Genomic DNA, 16,735 nt, shown 5'->3' on the forward strand with positions numbered 1-16,735 from the left:
ATAGCCTTTCCTGCACATGTACTAATGTTGACAACATATCTCTTAGATGGATGCTATAGAGTATTCTGAGCTTTCTGGACCAGATTGCTCTTGTCCTTAGTATGGGTGTACAGCGGGGAAGGCGGCACTTATTTTCACAGATTTTTGTTACGATTTGTGGCAACTTTTCTATTTGTATAATGGATTAAATCTCCAAATTTGTATGCACACTTATTGATTCATAAAACATTTTGATTTAAACTACTTTACAATGTCCTTTTAAACTAAGATGAAATAAGTCTAAGTGATCATTTTATTGGTTTGTGTGTGTGTGTATTTTTAATTGAAAAAGTCTTCTATTTAATTACTCCCCCTTTTTTTTTCTAATTTTTCTTTGTTCTGTATTTGGAAAACTGTGGATATTAGTTACCAGAAGCAGCAGCAAAGGAAAATGATGAAGTGGCTTGAATTTCCCAAAGTAACATTTTTATTTCACATTGCTCAGCTCCTTCTTGTGTTTCTGTGTGGTTCTTCACTGATGGCAGGCAAATGCTTCATCAAGATATCTGCCAAATTTTCAAACAGTGAAAAAGTGGATCTTCTTAGACAGCAGTATTTTCTGTGGATTGCTATATATAACATTTGCCTTCTCCTGTCTTGCATAAAATACTGGTCCATTGCTGAGTTTTATTATGCAATTCAAAATATTAATAAATGAATAAGAACTAACTCGAGCAAATTACTCATCCTCTGTCCGCTGCAAGATTTTGTTAAGCAACCAAGCCCTTCATATTGCCAAGGATATTTTTAGTACACAGTGTTCCCTAGCAATCAGTTTAAACATGTGAATATCATCAAAGTACCGTTGCTTGTTATAGTATCATAAAATGTGTGGACATTCAACAGGTGGATTAAGCTTTAAAAATGTATTTTAATCAGGCCTGCTGATGGGGAGGAGCAAGGGGGACAATTGCCCAGGGGCCTGGTGATTTAAAAGGGCCCAGATGGATGGGAAGATAGATATGTAATCTCTTCTCCTCCACACACACACCCATACTCCCAAGTACCTCTACCCCTACTCCTACTGCTGCTCGTGTTCTCTGTCCCTTCCCTTAGCCAACCTTATTTATTTATTTATTTATTATACACCATGCAGGTTCTTAGGCAGCTGAAGAGATGGTGTTTGCTACTCAGCTTCCCAGGTTTATCAGTAATCTCCCTGGGGAGTCCATGGGACCCGGGAACTGAGTAGCAGATACCATGTCCTCAGCCACCCGGGAACCTGCATGGCACGTAATAAATAAGTAAAAACTTCCAGTAGAAGCCCACTTGGATCTTAGCCATCCCTTTCTAGGGGGGCCATTGACTGTTGGGACCTGGAATTGCTGTCAGTTGGCCTGATTTTAATTACTAACACCTTATGTTCCTGCTCCTTTATCCAATGCCTGAGGCCACATTAGTATGGAGGGCTTTTTGTGTGTTTGTTTTTCAGTAAGTGATGATAGACAGCAAGACACAGTAGAACCTAAACCACAGGTCATACAAGTCATTCTGCTATTACTGGACTAAAAGCAGTGACAGAGCCAGGTTTTGCAACTGGGGGAGCAACTGGGAAAGACTATTGGGATGGGGTGTCATTAGCTCTATCATGGACTGAAAACTAATTAATGATGTGGTCTGAAGAGTTACACTTCATGGTTATAGAGTTGTCACATGTTTGATCCTAATGAGTTCCGTTTATCCTTATTGTAACTCAGGCCAAAGTGGTCTGAACTGCATCCTGGTTCTCTTTTCCAAATCAGAGCTCTTCTTTTGACTCATCAAATGTCTCTACTGATCAGATGAATACTCCAAGTATTCATTCAGCTCCTCTACCCACTCCTGCAGCTGAAGCAAAGGCCTTGGTCCTGTCATTTATGCTTCGCTACAGAGTAAAGCTGGAAATATCTCATGGAGCCTTGAGGTTGGGGGAGCTATTTTCAAAGGCACAAGGACAGGTAGCTACCCAACTCCCATTTACTTTCAATAACTTCAGTTTGTTCCTTTGAAAATCTCCCCATAGACCTGCTCCTGTGGTACTGTTGAAGAACTGCAGCAGCAAATACATCTCAAAGGCACACGCCCAGAAGGCAGGAAAAAAAAAAAACCCATGAAGAGCAGCTGCAGGTTAGGCTCCCAGATGGGAATTCAGATAAATGAGCGTAAGCTCCTTGAGCATGAAACAGTGCCCTGCCTCCCTGTTGTTCAGGGCTGAGGCCATCCAATAAAATAATTTGACAGGGTCATAGTGTAGGCAGCTTTTTAATGGATAATAGGAACTAGATGGAAAGCTGGGTGGGCATGTATGAATAGATTAGGACTGGAGGCAATATGGTGGAGTGAAATCTCTGGTTAGAAAGTTGGGAGGCGGGATGTGGATAGGCCAGTAAAGAAATCAGTAAAGAACCAAAACTGTTTCACTTCAGTAAGGTGGCTCATGAATTACGTGCTGTTTTTAAAAAATTGAAAAATTCCATGGGGCAGGTAGATAAAACACAAATAATTAGATGGACTTTACAGACAGGTAAAATTTTAAAGACATAAGTTCTGTTTTGGGCCCACAATCCTTGACATTGCAAAGAGCAAGTCATGCTTCATCAGGTACTTTTAAAATATATTGTGTGTCATGAAACCCTTGTGTACCTGGAATGAAATCCTGGCTTCCCTGAAGGTCAGTAAATTTTGCCGTTGATACCAATATGTCTAGGATTTCATGCACATTCTTTAAACATCTCTCTTCTACTGAAGGTGTTCTCATGAAAAAAAGAACAGTGCACAGCAACTCTGTGCAAAAGAATGTATATACACAAGTATATATAGGTAGTTTGGAGAGCTTATCTATGCTACAGATGCTTTGCCGGTAGAGCTATACCAGCACAGCTATACTAGAAGAGCCCCTAGTGTTGATGCAGTAGTTCTGCTGTCATAGTAACGCTACCACCCTGAACAGCATTAGCTATGTTGACAGAAGCACTCTTCTCTTGACATAGTTGCATCTATGCTGAGGGGCAGGGGTTGCTAGCATAGCTATGTTGGCTACAGGATGTGGTTCTTTCATACCACTCACTGACATAGCTATGTAGCATAGATCTCGCCTTAATGTTGAGAGAAGGAGATAAAAGAGAGGCTGGTTTCAAAATAAAGAAAAATGCAGTGATGAGGACTTGTGAGAGGAAGACAGAGTGGAGGGTTTTTAAATTAAAAAAAGAAAACATGACAGAAGAGAGAGCAAAGATGGGAGTTTGGAAGAATCAGAAGAGTGAAGGGAGACACTCAAGTTTGCAAATGGGGTGTAAAGGAAGAGGTTAACAAAAATATGATACAATGTAATGTCAAGATGGAATTTAAAATGTCCAAAATGACTGAAAAACTATATTTTCAGTCAGACTTTGATGATACAGTGTGTAAAATGATATTAAAAAAATCTGTTGTAACAGAGAGAGCATTATTACAGCAGACTTTTTGGATATCTGCTTTGCACACATTTTTCTCAAAACTTTAAGATATAGAGAGAGAACTCTTCAGTCATTTTTGCCAAAATATTATACTATTAAAATATTACATTCTATTAATGATAATTGTGTGTATATAATTGTCTCGATCGAGGAATAGAGATTTGTATGAGGATATTAAAGTATTATTTGAATATTGAAATTAGAAGATGATTTCCTTAAATGTTGTAATACTTCCTAAGAAGATAATTCATATAATCTGTGATGAAATCCTTGCAGTGCTCTTCTTCAGTTCTTCCACATTTTTTCCCCAGCAGGCATTAAAATTGCTACTAATTGCTGATCCCTAGTTAATCCTTCCATAACATTGTAGAGAGTGCCCCAAAACCACCCTCTTCCTTATAGTTGATTCACATCTTCTCATTACCCACTTGTGCACTTAGGCGGATTTGGGAAAGCACCAAAACATGCTGAAGTGCTTTCCTGAATCAGGCTCTCTATCATCAGCTCGCTGCCTGTCTCAGACCTCTTCAGAGCGCTCACAGACATGTTCTCCCAGCTGATTGTCTTCTTCCTGCTGGTGCCTGATCTGACCAGGGTGGGTGACCTGGGAAGAATATGCCATTTGTCTTTTGAATAATGGCATTATGAAAGAAAGAAACATATTGTCTGATCAGTGTTGGTACTGAGTACTAGTATACATGTGCAGGAAAGAGCTCATTAGTTCACTTCATCAAAGGTAACAAACATTTTTATAAAAGAAATACAAAGTAGACACTTGTAAGAATTACAGCTTCACTAGCTACCCATGCTTCTTTGTGGGGGCCTTTCACTTTGTGCCATTGATCACAGCAAGCATTGATTTATGTGGTATGATTTGAAATGAAAACAGTGAAGTATTTCTATCAGAACAAGACAATATATAGTAAAAAACCAAGTTCCTTAAAAATATTCACTTTCTTAGAAAGAAACATTGTGTGATAACATACAAATTCAAAAAAAAAAAATCAGAATATCTCCAAGGTTTTTTTTATCAGAGATAATGCTGGCTCCTGCATCATTGTAAGAAGTAAAAGAAGAAATTTGCCAACTTGCTTGGCAGACTTTCTGGCAATGTCTTAGTTGATAACTAGTGAAACAGTGCCCACTGCTGGCAAATCATATAATTGCACTACAAGTTATAGAGCTGTGTTGTCAAACAATTGTGATGAGCAACAATTGATCTTTACAGTCAGGCTCTTTCTAACTTAGGTTTGTAGGATGATAGTGAGAAAGCAGGTCACTGAGATAAGATTATTCATGCTATTATCACTGCTAATAGTAAACATTATAAACGTTAGTAACCAATGTGCCAGTGTAAAGCACAGCCTCTTCTCTTAGTGCGCTTTACTTTTAGAAGACACTAGGTTGACTTTTAACACTTTAAATATGCTTGTATTGTTCAGGACTTTTATACTGTTACATCTTCAAGACTGAGAGAGAATACAGGACAGATGTTGTGGACTTCATCTCGCTTTCCTTATTTACAGGAGGAGTGAGTAAGGCAAGCAGGAGTTGGCCTATTCCTCTATATGATCTCATGTATCAATCAAGAAATTCACTACATAGTAGTGAATTTTAAAATTCCAAAAGCCTCCAGCATGAGTTATGATATTTGTGGTGAATGTTATTTCTACCAAAAATGCTGAAGTCTAAATTAAATATAATTGAGATTGGGGTTACAATTAAAAATATATAAGTAGGAAAATGTTGTGCAGTGCTAAAATTTACAGCTAGCTCTGATGGAGCTCAGGACTTGATAAAGAGGAAGGGAAAATAAGCAGAGGCTCAAAGAAGTGATTTTTATCATTGTATTTCATATAAGCTTTGTCATAGATTTCATTAAGCGATAGCAGGCAAACATTTCATTAGCATGATGATGCAATGAAAAACTAAAGAGATGTGAGCTTTCGAGCAAAGAATATAATATAGATTAAAAGAAAGTATTGAGTGGGGGGTGGAGGAAGAAAAGCATTTGAAAGAATATTATGTAATTGTTGACTGGCTCCTATACATAAAAATATTTGTCTTATCATGTTTTACAATATCTACTAACTTAACTAAGGGAAGAGCTTTGTTAGTTCTAAAGCAAGCAAGGGACTGATATGTCTTATATCCATCTGTCTCATCATTTTATACGACCCAAGAGCAATAAGTAGTCAGCTTTAAAGCAAAGAAAAACACAACATGCAGATCCTAGGAAATATATCAGTTACCTTTGGTTCTCAACAGAAGAAAGGTGATTAAAGCTACTTTTCAATCCTGCAGGCAACTGGAGACAAGATCAACCCTTGTGGTAAATTAGAGCAGCCTTGGGATTGCTATAACCTATGTTGTGTGGCAACTGCCCCATCATGCAGTTTGGGATCTGCAGATCCCAAGAATCTCCAGCCATGACCCATCTTATCTCTGTGCTATGGGGAACGAGGGCAGCTGGGAGTCAGAGCCGTCTCTTGGGAGGGGGGAAGGGCGCAGGGCCCAGGGCAAATTACACCGTGTGACTTGCTTCCGGGACCGGCAGGCCAGGCCCCCATCTCTCCTCAAGTCCGGCCCCTGATCCCCGGCCCCAAGTAGCACGGTGGTTGCCCCAGCCCCACCTCTTCCCCCTGCCCCTCTCCCACATGGGCCCAGCGCCCTGGCCAAGAGCTGCTCCTGCTTCAAGGAGCACAGCGGTTGCCCCCTTTCCCGGTCCCACCCCTCTCCCATGTGGGCCCAGCCGGTGACCCCCTCCAAGCTGGCGCTTGGGGGCATGGCCACCTCCCACTCCTCCCCTTGATATGCCGTTGGCAGAGCCCCCCAAAGCTTGAGGCCTAGGGCAGTCACCCCGATTTGCCATACCCTGAGGACATCTCTGCTTGGAGTTGACGATGTAGAGCTAGGTTCTAGAGGAAACCCCAGTTACCCTGTTAGAACAGTTTCCTTGCCTTTCTGCACCACCAGAATATTGCAAAGGTGCCAGAAGGAGGTATACAGATCTGGCATGTTGTCTCCTTGGATGCACAGCTCTCATTAATGCCAGTGTAACCCATAATAGCACATCAAGGAATGACCATGGGACAGATTCTAATTCGTTCCACCAGTGTAAATCTAGAGTAACTCTACTAACTTGGACATACATCAATTAGAATCTGACTCAATACTCCTTAAAACTTTAAAAACAAACAAAGCTTTGAAAGTGTCAGCAAATGAAATGTGCCTGTTGCATCCATCAAACAACAGTCCATTGCATTTTTCAGTGGACTGTCTGGCTTTCTGATCTTTCCTCTTACGGTACCCAGCCTGTCATTACAAATTTACTTCCATCACCTTGAAGTTGGCACACATATTTCCAACTCCTTCTCTAAGGTCAGTAAGAAGGTGTATCGTTCACTTTATCCTTACCTGGGAATTCAGGGAAGCCTGCATTTTGTAGGATCAGACCATCACTAGAGACCAGCTCTAGTTTCCCTTCAGTGAACGAGACAGAGTATTTTAAAACTTAACCAAATAAGCAGTCACCTCAATATTTAAATATTCTTTGCATTGCTGTATCAGAAGATTTTGAAGCACCAGATTCCATTCCTTGCCCTTGGACCAAGACATTGGCAGATGGCCTAGTTTACAGAACTGTTCGCCTTGCTGGCCCCTCCAAGCAAGGAGATGTAGGTGCTTTTCTCCTTCAGCGATGGAAGGATATTGTGGATGTTCGAAACATAGAACCAAATAACTTTGAAAACAATGTTTATTTGAAAATAGAAAGAGAGGGATTTTAAACACATATAACTTATTGTCTAACCATATCTAGATTCACTTCTCCAAAGTTAGAGTGCAGTCTTAGACAAAATTACACAATTGCTTTCTCTTCTATTATTTTCATATGTGGTTCACAGAAAAAACATTGTTCTGACCCTTTTGTCATTCTACCCTTTTTTCCCTGCCAGAGTGTTTTTTTCTGTCTGTTTCTTTAAATAGATTATCCTTCCTGCTCAGGCTATGATGTTCAGGTGAGACTCAATTAACATACTTACAAAGACCTTCAGGCTGGTACTTTGTGTGCCTATTTGCTCTTAAACACATGATGAGCCACTGTGTTGTAAATGCTCTTAATGGCCCTATTCTGTGTTCCAGGAGAAGGTATTTACTGTCCTGGGTCTATCTATGTGATCAAAAGCCAACTGCCCTGCCTTCTCTTTTCCGTAGGGTCCTAAATATTATCGATATACTAAGAATATCAAATGGTATCCCACCACCACTCTAAAATATAATGGATAATTTGTCACTCATCATACATTCTCATTTAATACATAGGGAAAATTAAAATAACTAAGGAGGAGACAATTTACAATAGATAAAACTAAAAGGACTTTAAATGTTTAACTCCATACTATGTTACATTGATATATTGTATTTCCTGCCGGCTGGAATCTTTAGTTATAGAATAAGCTCTGAAAAACAATAAAATGTCTATATTATCTTGATCACGCTTTTTCTCTCAAGAACAACAAGTGGACTGTGTTAAGCAGAAAGTCTATGTTCTCAAGCAAGCAGGACTGTTAACTTCAGAAATTTGTCTACACACAGAAGTTGCATTGATTTAAGTAAAATCAGTTTAAAAATCAATTCAGTTAAGCTACTGAAAACCTCTTTTTTGGGGACACATCAGTTTAAAATTGATTTAAATCCATATAGCTTATGTCAGCAAAGCTTTGTCTATGTGCAAAAGTTGTACCAACATAATTTATGGCTATGTAAATTAACTGATAAAACTAAACCAAGTAAGACTAGACACTGTGCTGCATATGCACAGGTTTCAGCTACTTCACATTTGAAACCAAGGGCTTGTCTGCATGGGGAAAATTACCAGAATTGTATAATTATACTACTATTGCTATACTGGTATAACTTCCCATGTAGACACTGTGAATCATAATAACAGTAGTCATTTAGAAGTTACATAAGCTAACCCCAAAAAAGGCCGCTGTTATTATGAATAAGAGTATCCACATGGGGAGTTATACCAGTATTACTATAGCAGCATAATTATACTGATATAGTGATGCCAGGAAATGTCTCAGTGTAGACGAACCCCAAGTCTCTACTTAGTGCTGTGCTGTATTGATTAAAATGTGTTCAATTTACTGATGCTTTGATTAACTCCACATGTAGATAAGCGCTAAATCAATTTAAAAACATGCTCTTAGTTAAACTGATGCAACTTTGTGTTTAGACCAAACTTTAAGTTAAGACTACTGGATACATTTATGTATAGGCATCTTATCTTTTGTTTGTAGCTGACAGTTACAAAGAGTGCAAGTTCCTTGGCCTTATATATACACACATCTACTTTTATTATAGAAAAATGCAGCCTCCCTAGAAAACTCATTTAAAAATGTCCTTTTCAAATATTGGCTTTTGATCTTGTCAGTTGTGTATTGACTGTACATTCTAAGTGACTTGTTTTCTTACCCTCCCTAGGAGATTGGATTTTTCCCACTTTCTTTTGAGCTAAATGCTTGGCTCTGACTCTCCCAGACACAGTTCATTAGCATGCATGTGTTTGACTGTAGGAGAGGTAGCACTTCTGGCTCTGTGTGACCTGGATTCCCTAAGCATCTAAAGTGAGCTGAGCTTCCATTCTCAGTGAATTAAGAAAAGAATTACAAATGTAAAACTCCAACTGGAAATGTATGAATATTATGATGTGCAGACTACTTATTTTTATACAGTGATCCAGTCTGGTTTTCAATTAAAAAAATATCAACTTCTCTAGAATCTCCCTGGATTTTATCATTTCTTAAAAACCCACATACAGTTTATGTAGTTACACTTTAATCCCTCATGCTGTTTAAAACAATTAAAGGGATCTAAACATATGATAAAACAATATGCCTATGAAATGTAAAATGGGCACTTTGAGTATACAGTAAATATTCTCTCCTAGTGTCAATATCTCCAAAAAGAACAATTCCTTACAGATATCCTGGCAAATCTTTCTCTTATCTCCTTTATACTAGAAGTTGAGATTTTGTGGGCATCTCTTTGTGTAGTTTGGAAATACATAATTCAGCAAGGTTTGCTGCTACTGCTGATATGAGGCTGTCTCTTTTCTCTCCCACAACAATTATTGTTTTGGGAATCTTCATGTCTCCATTCCAGTGTTCAGTACAGTGATACTTTACTAGCATTTATGAATTATAAAGCAACATGTTTCACTCCATAGGAAACTTTCTTTTAATAGCCCTTCTCTCAGATTTGTGATGAATCTGAGCAAGAGAATGGAAATAGATTCATAAGAATTTTTCCTATCTTTTTGTCTATGTCATGGTGACCAGAAAAACCATCCATTGAGAATTCTAGTCAAGCTAGGTACAAGAATTTCCATATTTTCATGCTCTGCCAACAGTTCTGACTCTATAGGGAGCTCATTGTAGGATTAAAACCATCTTTCTGCTCTGAGGCAAGGCATCCTTTTTATTGATTGTAAAAATAAACTTTAGACATAAGCAATAATCCATTGCAGAGTGGTTTTCAATTACTTGGAAAATAATTAAAATTACTGTCAGGTTATAAAACTGAGGCAAAACCCAAAAAGGTAGATATGCAGAAGAGATTGTGGACTAAATCCTGACCTGGCTAGATCAGCAAGGGGGGAAACAAAGACTGACTTAATTGTAGTTGTGGATTCTCCTACGGCCCCATGATTCGTAGTTGGCTTATTAGTCCCTGGCAAGACTATTCAGGCTCTCTGAGGAGCAATTAGACCATTGAGGCTTTCTGAGGGAGTAGATCCCAACAAGGAGCTTCTGGAGGCTATAGTGGGGAGAGGTTAGAGATTGTGGTTTGATGGCCATGGAAGGAAGAAGGGGGCACTGGGCAATGAATGAAAGGAAACTGCAGCAGTGGAGAAGGAATGGGAGTAGGCAATAAAGGAGTTCTGGAGAGTTTGAGGGACCACTGAATAATGTTACACAAGACAGCTTACAAGAATGCTAACTTGAGTGTGTATCTTTGCACACAGGCCCCCAGGAAAGGGATCTATTTAAAAACTATTATTTTATTCATTTATTTATTTAAAAAAACACCTCACTGGTGTTTTCTGAGTTTGAACAAGCAGACCAAACTACACATGTGCCAATTTGTGAATGTAAAGTATATAATGTTCTGAGAAAACAAAAACTCTTCAGCAAAATTTTTAGAAGTGCTAATTTGTGATAAAAGTTTTACATACAGTTCTGACAAAACAACCATATGAAGAGTGAATAATTTCAGTTACACTTTAGTTATTGTGACTGTTTTGTTAGAGGGCAGAGTTAAGGTTGTTTGGTGCTGGTTTTTCTTTGTTCTCTGTGAATTGGGTGTTAAAATTGGGATCAGAAAGACTTTATGGAAATCATTATTCTAGGTAAGGGTGTTCCAGTCTGGTCACATCTTCTCAAAAAGTTATAACAGAAATAGAGAGGGTAAAGTGACAAATGTTGAGGGTGATTAGAACCCTGGAAAAACTCTTACATGAAGATAGCGAGAGTCTTGTGCATCCGACGAAGTGGGTTTCTGCCCAAATAAATGTGTTAGTCTTTAAGGTGCCACAAGACTCTCGCTGTTTTGTTAAAAACAGACTAACATGGCTACCCCTCTGGAACTCTTATATGAAGAGAGATTGAAAAGATTGGAGCTGTTTATTTTAGAGAGAGATGAATAAAAGGAAACATGATAAAGATGTGCAAAATTAATGAATGGTATAGTAAATCTACTTTGGAAGCTTCTATTAATCCTTTATCAGAAAATAAGAACAAAGGGACATTCAATGAAATTGAAAGTGGCAATTTTAAACCATTAAAAGGAAATACTTTTTCAGACAAAACACAGTTAGGCTGTGGAACTAATTGTGATAATATATAATTGAGGCCAATAGTTTAGCAGGATTTTTAAAAAGGGTTGGACATTTATATAGATAACATGCTACTATCCAGAGTTATAGTAAAATGAAAAATAATGAAGAGTTTCAGAAGTAATATAAACTCTCATGCTCTAACTGGCATAAGCCAGCTCTAACTAATAGGGGGTTGGGAGGAAACTTTCCTTGTGTATAGGTTATCTCATAGTTGTGTTTTGTAGGCTTTCTTTCACCTTCTCCTGAAGCAGATAGAACTGGCCACTTCAGGAGACAGGCTATTGAACTAGATGGACCACTGGTTTGTTCTAGTATGGCAATTCTTATGTTCCTATGTTTTTGTATCTTAGCTAGTGATTTCCATAGTTTCAAGGGCAGACAACAAAGGGGAGGACTTGCTTCTAAAGGTGAACCAACATATGACTGCAAAGGCCTGGTTCCTGCAAATACTTATGCAATTTGATTAATTCTATTGACTTCGGGGAGACTATTCACAGTGCGTAATGTTAGAGTGTCTGTAAGCCCATGCAGGAAGGGCTAACGTATGTGCAATCATTTAAAAGTGTATTAGAAAATAACATGGCGAAATAGGATATTGCAGATCTTTGCCACCTCAATTTGTGTGGAAAAGCTTCTGTGCCTTATTTTTGGGACTCACTTGTCAATCAACTCTCATAAACTCTCAAGTCAGACTGTGTGTGGATGGAAGGGGGGCTTGGACTCGGGCTCACGCTTGAGTCAGAATCCATGTTTAGTGTGCAGTGTAGACATGCCCTTAGTCTCTGGTGGTTATTTTTCTTCTTTTAAATGTTTCAATTTCTTTTTTTTTACTTTATTTTAAGGTAGGTGTTTCTTAATATGTAAACTGAATTTACAGAGAAGTGAGGAGGGAGAAAGTGTGGAAATCAACATTACATGTTATTCAAGAGAGCCTGATCCAAAGCACATTGAAGACTTGAAGACTATTGTCACTTGAATGGCCTTTGGATCAGGCCCTCTTGAGTAATGTGTACTGTTGATTTCATATTCCTTCTCCCCTTTTCTCACTGATAGTATTATGAATTATATTAATTTTGAAAAATACAAAACTAATTATAATGCCAAAGTCATTTATTGTATTAGCATTTCCTTTATTGTGTAAACAATAACATGTAACAGGGTTTGGTGTTCATTCTGAACATCTAAAAACCCTGGACCAAATTCATGCATGCAGTAAATCCATTAAAGTCAGTGGAGTTCAAGAAGTATGAATTTGGCTCCTTGATTGCATTATGTGTGTCTTTAACATAGATGCAGTATGAATAATGTGTAGTTACACATGTTGAAGTGTCTGTGCTTATTAAATTTGATTCTTTGTGTTTCAAACTTTAATCCACTGATTTCAGTGTTGGTGAATTTAGGTTTTTAGAATTGCAATATTTCCTAATAATTGTCATTTTCACTTTCTGTGTTACACTGGAAATGTCTGAGTGAAGAAAATATTTTTTCTTATCTCTGAAACTTTCATTCTTCTGTCATAGTATACAAACAAAACATAGAACTAAAATGCTCAGCAACATAAGACATCATCTTCTGATAAGTAACAGTAACTCATAAGAAGACTGATTTCCAGATTAGCAGTCATGAATGCCTGCAACAGAAGTAATTTCAACTGTGTTTAAACCTTATTGCACAACCAGATTTTTTTTTATTATTCTCACCACAGGGTGCACCTAAGATGTCTTCAAAAGGGATTTCTAATCTTCAGCTTCATATGTTCATGTAGGTATATTCATAAGAAATATTACTTTTTTAATGTTGATAAGCATTTTGAGGGGTATGCATTAAAACCCTGCAGAGTGTAAGCATTAGTCCAGATTCTCTTAAGTATATTCTTGGATGTGTGTAAATTATAGCTCCCTGTTCCAGCTTGGTTCCTAAAGGGGATAGACCCTAAGGATCCAAGTTCAGTAGGATTACTACTGCTTATTCCCCCTTACGGTTTCTACCATGAAAGGGCTGATATAATTTCATTGGGCAGCTATATAGAAACCCCAGTGGGAAAAGGTGGTTGAAGCCTCAAGCAGAGAGACACTCTGCAGGGAAATTGTCTGCCTCTGGGGCTAGACTGGCACATGACAGTGCAACCCTGGGTCAAATTTGGTCCACTGAATTCAGTCATGTGCATTAGATAATGGGGTGATAATGTCACTACAAAGTGGGTATCTTCTCCTAGGTGTGCAAAAAATTCTCACTGTGGACCAGATTCTGAAACATTTACTCACACTAAATAATAGATCTTATTCCGGGAGTAGCTCATTACTACTTGATGGGTAAGGAATTACTTAGTACAAGTGACATTGGTAGAATCTGGGTATAAAAGTTAAAATCCTTTTTTTTTTTTTTTTAAGAATGTTAATTGAATAATGTATTTGTTTATATTACGACTAAGAGGCATAAGGTAAAGTTGAGGACCTTATTGCAAATCTAGGAGAAATTGCCTTTACAACATTATATAAAATGACTTTAAACTCCTAATAGAGTAGGAGAATTTCTATTCATATCTAGATTCAGAATCCTAAAATAATGATTATTGTGGTTTTATAAATAGTTTACAACTTCAGATTCTAGTTTATTTAGTAGGACAAGAAACCATTGGGTACATTTAGTTGGCAAGCAAACCTAATTAAAAATGACTAGATCTCATGAAACCAAACCATCTGCTAGTATAAATCTGTAATCTGGTATTTCTCCCTTTGGAAACACTGGTTACTAGCACTCTTTTTGTACAGATATCTTTTCCTTAGATACCTTTATTGAATTGATCTATAAAAGTAATAACTGTGTATTCTCTGTGTGCTTTTACAAAGACATGAACTGCTGCCTGTAATCCCTTCTAGTCTAATACAGATATGAAAGGATACCAACATCTGGTGAAAAGATTGTAAGCTGTTAAGGCTTGTAAATCATAAAAAATGACTTTAGGTTTTATAGCCATGTATTTTTACCTCAAGACAGAGAATAAAGGCAATACAGAATCTGCACTGCCAAACAAGAAACCCATTATATAAAAGTATTTTGTTAATATGTGAAGAAAAAATTGTTAATTGGCATATGTTTGTTGCTTTACGCAATAGCAGTTTGGTCACTTAAAGGGAACACCTTAGAATTAGATTAATATTTGAAATAATTTACATGGTTAAATGTATGACATAGTTTAATTACATAGTAAGCTTGCATTTAGCCCAAAATAAATTTGATATGAGACAATATTTATAGGCATTTTAATTCCATTATAAAGGAAGTCTTTTACCTAATTTTAATCAATTTGAGTGTGAAAATACAATACTCATAACAAAACACATAATTTCAAAGATTTTAAACTTTTTTACGTTTTAGAAATGTTCCTAGAAAAACAGTCAGTTGGTAGTTAGAAATGAATAGATGGAAAAAGAGAAAATGTTGAAAACCTAATGCTACCCCACCCCGCATAGTTTGTTTAGATAGCCAGACTTTTCTTAATCAGAAAGAAAATAGATTTTTAATACAGCAAAAATTAAAGTTTTCTCCTGTACTCTATGTAGTTAGGACAACCGATGTGTCTATACTTCCAAAATCCGTCTGTTAGCAAAATCTTCACTCTGACTAGAATTGCACACATTTTATCACAGTTTAAGACAGCAGAGGGCTCCCTTGAGTTTTCTTTGAAGTACCTAAAGTTGTAAACATCTACCCTGCATTTCTGAAGAGCAAGCAGAAAGCTTTTATGTTTGATCTCTGGAGTAGGAAACACACCTTCCCCTTTCCTACCCTACGGCAAAAAAATATTTAAATATAAATCAGAAAAAAAAATTTAAATCAGATTTAGAATGACAAATTGAATTATCTTCATGTAGATTAATGATTAGTAATTGTTGATTATATATCAATGAATTTCTTAGGAAGGGCCTTCCAATGCAGGGAACATGAATACTATGGTCAGAATCGCAGTTGTTAAGGCAATTCGTGTGGCTAAATCACGAGGCAACGAGCCTATGGCAATCAAAGATAGATAGTGGGGCGGATTCGGGGGTCCTTCTCCTTGCTTTTTTCCCTATGCAGGAGCACCTGTTTTTCCTACTAACATAAACAACCACGATCCTTTTCCGGAAGAACGCCTTTTTTTGTTCTGGAACTTCCACCAGCATAGGAAACGCACCACTTTTTACATGCTGAAGTTTTAACACTTAGTCTGGTTTCATTGTCCAGTCGCAGGATGGCGATAGTTCCCTTAGACGACAGTGTGGAATATCCCCCAGTTTTTAAGAATCAGAGGAAGGGAACGGGAAGTAATTTTAGACAAAATCCGTTATACAGCGTGAAAACAAAAAGTAGAAGGCAAAATTAGCATAATAAAATCAAATTTAAAACCCCTCTGATTGCATTAGTTAGGGTAATTGTAGCAATTGTGTGGAAATTGCTGTACTGTTGAAATCGCCAGACAAAAATCCAATCTGAATGCTTTAGCTGAATTTTAGACCCACTTTAAAATAAAATAGAATTAAAATGTATTATCCCGATCTAATTGAGCGTGTACTCCTCCGAGTTGGTCTAGCTTTAATATAAAATGTGTATAAGGGAGCTGCTTCCATAAACTTTTGCCCTCAATGTGAAAATAGTCCTTTGTAGATTAAAGGATTGAGGGAAATTATTATTTAGGGAAATAATGGTCGAAACTGGAGCAATTGAACATTCCGCTCAAATTATTGAACATGTCGGGCTTTACATTGAGAAGTGGGATGTTTTGCAAGATAGTGTTTAAGCTTCAAAATGTGGTATTGGAAAGAGATGTCTTTTGAGTTGAATAGCAACTAAAGAGAAAATAGAGCAGTTTGAAAGGCGGACTACTAAAATAATAAGTTTTTAAATATATGTAATGGGGGAAATATGCGCATAAGGAGATCTGTGTATATACTGTGCACAGTGCAGTAACTGTAAGATTTGAGCACTTTAGGAGTTAGACCGATCAAAACCAAGTTGTAGACCGGACCGAGGTGATTCCAAAATCCATGCTCACAGAAAAGATAAGACCTGACACAATGGGTTTCACAGTCGTTATTTTAGTTACTTTATATTGTAAATTCCTTGGGGGAAGACTTCTTGGATCCTCTCTACCCGGTACATATTGTCAGTGCCCAATAGAGAACACACCCATAATTTATTTAAAAAACCCCAAACCCATAATTGCTTATGCGGAGGGCAATTAAATCAATACATCCACCACCCACATACAGGCGTTTGTAGGTGCAGCACAGAATTCATTTGGTGGTTATAAAGCTCAGTGGACTAGCTGGTTTATCTTCTGGGCTAAACGAATATTGCTTATATTATTTCCGTC

The 16,735-nt window shown here is 37.5% G+C and overlaps 1 protein-coding gene across 2 annotated transcripts in view; it reads left to right on the top strand.

Annotated features, from left to right (window-relative positions):
- Window positions 1-16,735, top strand: part of FGF14 (fibroblast growth factor 14) — a 548,357-nt gene that overhangs the window by 344,542 nt on the left and 187,080 nt on the right. The gene's annotated exons all lie outside the window — the stretch shown is intronic.

The sequence above is a fragment of the Emydura macquarii genome, unplaced genomic scaffold (assembly GCF_026122565.2).
Source record: "Emydura macquarii macquarii isolate MOO-44397 ecotype Brisbane River unplaced genomic scaffold, CSIRO-AGI_Emac_v2 contig_3671, whole genome shotgun sequence".
Lineage (NCBI taxonomy): Eukaryota > Metazoa > Chordata > Testudines > Chelidae > Emydura > Emydura macquarii.